Here is a 6,000-nt window from a genome sequence, read left to right on the forward strand (position 1 = left end):
GCTTTTCGGGCTGGGGATGAAGAAGAAGCATCGCGGCGGGGGGGGGGCTGCTGCTGCCGCTGGCGGAGACCCCCCAGGCCCCGCTGCCCCCGACCCCCGGCGACCCCCCGGGCCCCGCCGGCTACCGGCTGCAGGAGAGAGAGCTGGGCAAGCTGCACCGCGCCGCCTGGGACGGAGACACCTTCCGCGTCCAGCATCTCCTCCTGCTCCGCAAGCACCACCTCGACCAGCCCGACAGGGCCAGCAGGTGCCCGGGACGCGGCCCCCTCCGACACCCACACCCCTGCCCGCCGGGAGGATGGCTTTTTTTAAGTGCTTACTATGTGCAGAGCACTGATCTAGGCGCTGGGGAGGTTACAAGTTGATGTTGGGTAGGGACTGTCTCTATATGTTGCCGATTTGTACTCCCCAAGCGCTTAGTCCGGTGCTCTGCACATAGTAAGCGCTCAGTAAATACGATTGATGATGATGATGATCAGGCTGGCCCCACGGGGAACTCACAGTCTTCATCCCCATTTTACAGGTGAGGGAACTGAGGCACAGAGGAGTGAAGGGGCATCACCATACCGTTGGCCCAGCGCTCACCCTCTGCCGGGCACTGTACTGAGCGCCGGGCACCAGAATTAGGGGGCTTGTTCAGGGCTGGCTATGTGCCAGGCATTGTACCAACCGCTGGGCGCTGTAATTAGGGGACTTGGCGCTTACCGGGTGCCAGGCACTGTACTAACCGCTGGGCACTGTATAATAATAATAATGGCATTTATTAAGCGCTCACTATGTGCAAAGCACTGTTCTAAGCGCAGGGGAGGTTACAGGGTGATCAGGTTGTCCCACAGGGGGCTCACAGTCTTCATCCCCATTTTACAGATGAGGGAACTGAGGCACAGAGGAGTGAAGGGGCATCACCATACCGTTGGCCCAGCGCTCACCCTCTGCCGGGCACTGTACTAAGCGCCGGGCACCAGAATTAGGGGGCTTGTTCAGGGCTGGCTATGTGCCAGGCATTGTACCAACGGCTGGGCGCTGTAATTAGGGGACTTGGCGCTTACCGGGTGCCAGGCACTGTACTAACCGCTGGGCACTGTATAATAATAATAATAATAATGGCATTTATTAAAATAATAATGGCATTTATTAAGCGCTCACTATGTGCAAAGCACTGTTCTAAGCGCTGGCGAAGTTACAAGGTGATCAGGTTGTCCCACAGGGGGCTCACAGTCTTCATCCCCGTTTTACAGATGAGGGAACTGAGGCACAGAGATGTGAAGCGGCATCACCATACCGTTTGCCGAGCGCTCACCCGCTGCCGGGCACTGTACTAAGCGCCGGGCACCAGAATTAGGGGGCTTGTTCAGGGCTGGCTATGTGCCAGGCATTGTACTAACCGCTGGGCGCCATAATTAGGGGACTTGGCGCTTACTGGGTGCCAGGCACTGTGCTAACCGCTGGGCGCCGTAGTGGACTTGTTCAGCGCTTACCATGTGTCAGGCACTGTACTAAACGCTAGGCACTATAATTAGGGGACTTGTTCAGCACTTACTATGTGCCAGGCACTGTACTAAGCGCTAGGCACTATAATTAGGGGACTTGTTCAGCACTTACTATGTGCCAGGCACTGTACTAAGCGCTGGTCACTATAATTAGGGGGCTTGTTCAGGGCTGGCTATGTGCCAGGCATCGTACCAACCGCTGGGCGCCGTAATTAGGGGACTTGGCGCTTACCGGGTGCCAGACACTGTACTAACCGCTGGGCACTGTATAATAATGATAATAATAATAATAATGGCATTTATTAAGCGCTCACTATGTGCAAAGCACTGTTCTAAGCGCTGGGGAGGTTACAAGGTGATCAGGTTGTCCCACAGGGGGCTCACAGTCTTCATCCCCATTTTACAGATGAGGGAACTGAGGCACAGAGATGTGAAGCGGCACCATCATGCCGTTTGCCGAGCGCTCACCCTCTGCCGGGCACTGTACTGACCGCCGGGCACTAGAATTAGGGGGCTTGTTCAGGGCTGATTATGTGCCAGGCATTGTACCAACAGCTGGGTGCCATGATTAGGGGACTTGGCGCTTACCGGGTCCAGGCACTGTGCTAACCGCTGGGCACCGTAGTGGACTTGTTCAGTGCTTACCTTGAGTCAGGCACTGTACTAAGCGCTAGGTACTATAATTAGTTGGCTTGTTCAGGGCTGGCTATGTGGCAGGCATTGTACCAACCACTGGGCGCTGTAATTAGGGGACTTGGCGCTTACTGGGTGCCAGGCACTGTACTAACCGCTGGGCACTGTATAATAATACTACTACTACTACTAATAATAATGGCATTTATTAAGCGCTCACTATGTGCAAAGCACTGTTCTAAGCGCTGGGGAGGTTACAAGGTGATCAGGTTGTCCCACAGGGGGCTCACAGTCTTCATCCCCATTTTACAGATGAGGGAACTGAGGCACAGAGATGTGAAGCGGCACCATCATGCCGTTTGCCGAGCGCTCACCCTCTGCCGGGCACTGTACTAACCGCCGGGCACTAGAATTAGGGGGCTTGTTCAGGGCTGATTATGTGCCAGGCATTGTACTAACCGCTGGGCGCTGTAATTAGGGGACTTGGCGCTTACTGGGTGCCAGGCACTGTGCTAACCGCTGGGCGCCGTAGTGGACTTGTTCAGCGCTTACCATGTGTCAGGCACTGTACTAAACGCTAGGCACTATAATTAGGGGACTTGTTCAGCACTTACTATGTGCCCGGCACTGTACTAACCGCTGGGCGCTGTAATTCGGTGACTTGTCGACACTTATCGGGTGCCAGGCGCTTTACTAACCGCTGGGCGCTGTAATTCGGCGACTTGGCGCTTACCGGGTGCCAGGCGCTGTACTAACCGCTGGGCACAGTAATTAGGGGACTTGTTCAGGGCTATGCGCGAGGCATTGTACTAACCGCTGGGCGCTGTAATTTTATTTTGTTAGTATGTTTGGTTTTGTTCTCTGTCTCCCCCTTTTAGACTGTGAGCCCACTGTTGGGTAGGGACTGTCTCTATATGTTGCCAATTTGTACTTCCCAAGCGCTTAGTACAGTGCTCTGCACATAGTAAGCGCTCAATAAATACGATTGATGATGATGATGATGATGTAATTAGGGGACCTGGTCGGCGCTTACTGTGTGTCAGGCACTGTAGTAAGCGCTAGGCATTGTAATTATGGGACTTGTTCAGCACTTACTATGTGCCAGGCACTGTACTAACCGCTGGGCCCTGTAATTCGGGGACTTGTCTGCGCTTACTGGGTGCCAGGCGCTGTACTAACCGCTGGGCACAGTAATTAGGGGACTTGTTCAGGGCTATGTGTGAGGCATTGTACTAACCACTGGGCACTGCAATTAGGGGACTTGGTCAGCACTTACTATGTGCCAGGCACTGTACTAACCGCTGGGCGCTGTAATTCGGGGACTTGTCGGCGCTTACGGGTGCCAGGGGCTGTACTAACCGCCGGGCACTGTAATTAGGGGACTTGTTCAGGGCTATGTGCGAGGCATTGTACTAACTGGTGGGCGCTGTAATTAGGGGACTTGGTCGGCGCTTACCGGGTGCCAGGCACTGCAATAGCCGCTGGGCGCTGTAATTCAGCGACTTGTCGGCGCTTACCGGGTGCCAGGCACTGTACTAACCGCCGGGCACTCTAATTAGGGGATTTGTTCAGGGCTGACTGTGTGCCAGGCATTGTACTAACCGCTGGGAGCTGTAATTAGGGGAGCTGGTCGGCACTTACCGGGTGCCAGGCTCTGTAGTAACCGCCGGGCGCTGTAATTAGGGGACTTGCTCAGGGCTGACTATGTGTCAGGCATTGTACTAACCGCTGGGCGCTGTAATTCGGGGACTTGTTCATCCATTCATTCAATTGTATTTATTGAGCGCTTACTGTGTGCGGAGCACTGTACTAAGCACTTGGGAAGTACAAGTTGGCAACAGATAGAGACGGTCCCTACCCAACATTGGGCTCGCAGTCTGCGCTTACCGTGTCAGACACTGTACTAAGCGCTGGGCACTGTAATTAGGGGACTTGTCCAGCACTTACTATGTGCCAGGCACTCTACTAAACGCTGGGCACTGTAATTAGGGGACTTATTTTGCACAAATCATGTGCCAGGCACTGTACTAACCACTGGGCACTGTAATTAGGGGACTTGTTCAGTGCTTACCGTGTGCCAGGCATTGTACTAAGCGCTGGGTGCTGTAATTAGGGGACTTGTTCAGCGTTTATCATGTGTCAGGCACTGTACTAACCATTGAGCACTATAATTAGGGGACTTGTTCAGCACTTACTATATGCCAGGAACTGTACTAAGCGCTGGGCGCTGTAATTAGGAGACTTGTTTTGCGCTTACCATGTGTCAGGCACTGTATTACCCACTGGGCACTGTAATTAGGGGACTTGTTCAGTGCTTATCGTGTGCCAGGCACTGTACTAAGCTCTGGGCGCTGTAATTAGGGGACTTGTTCAGCGCTTACTATGTGCCAGGCACTGTACTAAGTGTCGGGCGCTGTAATTGGGGGATTTGTTCAATGCTTACCATGTGCCAGGCACTGTACTAACTGCTGGGCGCTATAATTAGGGGACTTGTTCAGCACTTACTATATGCCAGGAACTGTACTAAGCACGGAGCGCTGTAATTAGGGGACTTGTTCTGCACTTATCGTGTCAGGCACTGTACTAAGCGCTGGGTACTGTAATTAGGGGACTTGTTCAGCACTTACTATGTGTCAGGCACTGTACTAAGCATTGTGCTGTAATTACGGGTCTAGTTCAGCGCTTGCTATATACCAAGCACTGTACTAAGCACTGGGTACTGTAATTGGTGGAGTTGTTCTGTGCTTACTGTGTGCCAGGCACTGTACTAACTGCCGGGCACTATAATTAGGGGACTTGTTCAGCACTTACCGTGTGCCAAGCACTGTTCTAAACGCTGGGTTAGATACAAGGTAGCCGGGTTGAACCCAATCCCTGTCCCATATAGGGCATATGTCCAGTGCTTAGAACAGTACTTGACACATAGTAGTAAGCCTTTAACAAGCACAATCATTATTATTAATCCCCATTTTATAGATGCAGGAACTGAGGCCCAGAGAAGGGCAGTGACTTGCCCAGGGTCACACAGCAGACATGTGGCAGAACCGGGATTAGAACCCGTGACCTTTTGATGCCCAGGCCCTACCACTTAGCCACTTACAGTCTTAAGTGCTGGGGGAGATTCAAGATACTCGGATTGAACACAGTCCCTATCTCACAGAGCGCTCACTGTCTTAACCCCCATTTTACAGATCAGTCAATCAATCAATCAATCAATCAATCGTATTTATTGAGCGCTTACTATGTGCAGAGCACTGTACTAAGCGCTTGGGAAGTACAAATTGGCAACATATAGAGACAGTCCCTACCCAACAGTGGGCTCACAGTCTAAAAGGGGGAGACAGAGAACAAAACCAAACATACTAACAAAATAAAATAAATAGAATAGATATGTACAAGTAAAATAAGTAAATAAATAGAGTAATAAGTATGTACAGATGAGTTGCCCACTCCTGTGTCTTAAGTTACTCTCCAATTCTCTCCATGATCCCCTGCAATCTGGGAAGGGAGGAGGCAGTTGATGTCGTTTTTTCTCCCTCAGGGCTTGAAAGCAGTGTGGCTTACTGGAAATGATGATGATGATGAGGATGATATTTCCTAAGAGCTTACTCTGTGCCAGGCACTGTACTAAGCACTGGGGTGGAGACAGCAAATTGAGTTGGACACAGTCGCTGTCCCATGCGGGGCTCACAGTCTCAATCCCCCTTTTAATATTCATTCATTCATTCAGTCGTATTTATTGAGTGCTCACTATGTGCAGAGCACTGTACTAAGGGCTTGAAAAGTACAATTCAGCAATAGAGACAATCCCTGCCCACAATGTGCTTAATTATCATAATGGGGGAATTCGTTAAGCGCTTACTATATGCCAGGCACT

The sequence above is a fragment of the Tachyglossus aculeatus genome, chromosome 10 (genome assembly GCF_015852505.1).
Source record: "Tachyglossus aculeatus isolate mTacAcu1 chromosome 10, mTacAcu1.pri, whole genome shotgun sequence".
In the NCBI taxonomy this organism is placed as follows: domain Eukaryota; kingdom Metazoa; phylum Chordata; class Mammalia; order Monotremata; family Tachyglossidae; genus Tachyglossus; species Tachyglossus aculeatus.